This window comes from Homarus americanus, unplaced genomic scaffold (assembly GCF_018991925.1).
Source record: "Homarus americanus isolate GMGI-L3 unplaced genomic scaffold, GMGI_Hamer_2.0 scaffold49380, whole genome shotgun sequence".
In the NCBI taxonomy this organism is placed as follows: Eukaryota; Metazoa; Arthropoda; class Malacostraca; order Decapoda; family Nephropidae; genus Homarus; species Homarus americanus.
This window is the reverse complement of record NW_024756093.1, coordinates 2,587-4,389: the sequence shown is the minus strand read 5'-3', so window position 1 is coordinate 4,389 and position 1,803 is coordinate 2,587. Positions and strand designations below refer to the sequence as shown.

Sequence of the window (1,803 nt, the reverse complement as noted above, 5' to 3'; positions counted from 1 at the left end):
TCCAAACTTGATCATTTAGAGGAAGTAAAAGTCGTAACAAGGTTTCCGTAGGTGAACCTGCGGAAGGATCATTAACAGAGAGAAAGAGAACGGGGCGCTCTTAAAACTACTACTCTCCTGATTTGGGCAGTCTCGGGCTCTGCTCTGGCAGCTCCAGCAGCGAAAGAGGACAATCCCGGCCCCTGCACCAAAAATAGGTACCACGCTGTAGGTGGACCACACTCGGGCGAGAGCGCGAAGACCGGAGGAGGAGGACGGACGGGGCTTTGGACGGCTGCCCGTCCGTTCCTTACTACCGGCGAATAAGCCTCTTGACCCAAAAAGAGTGAAATTCAAGTGTCAAAAAACAACAACAACAAGCCGTCCGGCCAAACCCAAACCACAAACTTGGGCTATGTCTGTCAAACCCTTTCATTGAGACTCGACCTGTGATGGTTAGTTGCAAAAAGAGCAAATGGCAAATACACAACTCTTAACGGGAGATCACTCGGCTCGTGGGTCGATGAAGACGGCAGCAAACTGCGTGTCGGTATGTGAATCGCAAGAATACCAAATACATCGACAAGTTGAATGCATATTGTGGCGGCGGCAGCCATATGAGATTGTCGCCGCCACTCCTCTACGAGGGTCGGAAATATACATCCATCGGTTGCTGCGAGTTCGGTGCCTGCTGACTGTCTTCCCGACACGAGGGTAACCCGAACCGAGCTTCCGCCTTGGGGTTTAATCGCCCGCGCCTTGCGCCAGGCGTGCCCTTAAAAACAAGCCTATCACTAGGAAGTCCATGGACTTGGCGCACCCACATTCAACCACAACAAAGCCGGGCACACACCCATGTGTGTGTGTGTCCCGTCCCGACGACAGTTGTCGCCCTCGCAAATAACTGGAGGCGCTCTTTTGCCTGCTGTCCACAGATACACGAATGGCCGTCGGCCGCTCATGGCTGATGCTGCACTTGTTCTAAGAGGCACACGTCCTCCTCCTTCTCTCTCGGAGAAGAAGCACTCCATCCCACGAAGAGGAAACGAAACCGGGTCGGATATCTTTTAAGTAAGCCCCGCCGGAATTTCGTCTATCGCCTCGAAAAGAGTGCTTGGCATGCATTGCAGTGGAACCTAAATTGATGAGTGCGCCTGGGCCCGCAGTCTACCTTGTAGTGGCGCAGGCAGAGAGATGACAATTGCTCTCGTCGGGACGAGAATGTTTGGGTGACGCTGTGCTCTTCCTCACGCTCTCCTCCACCCTCTCCCACGGTCAGACGCGGTGTGGGTGTGGGCGTTCTCTTTGAGAGTTTGCCACGAGTCCACGTCTATCTCATGACAGGCCTGGGAGGGAGGCAGGGGGAGTTCTCTCTAAACGCGTTAAAGACGGTGTTGCGCCTCATAACGGCGCTCGCCGGGATAGAGCACTAGTTCTGCAGCCGGAAAGGCCGCTCACGCCAATTAATACTGCGACTCTCTTTCTCCGGATAAACAAGTGCCACTACTGTGGCATGCGGGAACGGGGAAAGAGGTCAAAGTTTAAGCGGCAAAGGTGCGGCCGAGTAAGGGTGGAACACGAGTGTATATGCATTAAAACTGTGTATATGACTCTGCGAGAGATGTTCTGCTGGAACACTTTTCCTATTGGCTATTTACCACTATTGATGTTGCTGAGAGGGCCGAGCACCTAAGCTGCTCGTTGAGAATGAGAAGGAACGGAGTTAGGGGTGGGAGTGCCGGCGCCATGGCCGCTGGTACCCCCGCGACAAGCCCCTCAAACCTTCCTCTCTCTGTCAGAAGAAGAAGAAGAAGAATAAGAAGG

General features: G+C 53.6%; 1 pseudogene; it reads left to right on the top strand.

Moving 5' to 3' along the window:
- The first annotated feature begins 467 nt into the window (after positions 1-467).
- On the top strand, positions 468-631 carry LOC121856728 (annotated as a pseudogene).
- Positions 632-1,803: the final 1,172 nt, after the last annotated feature.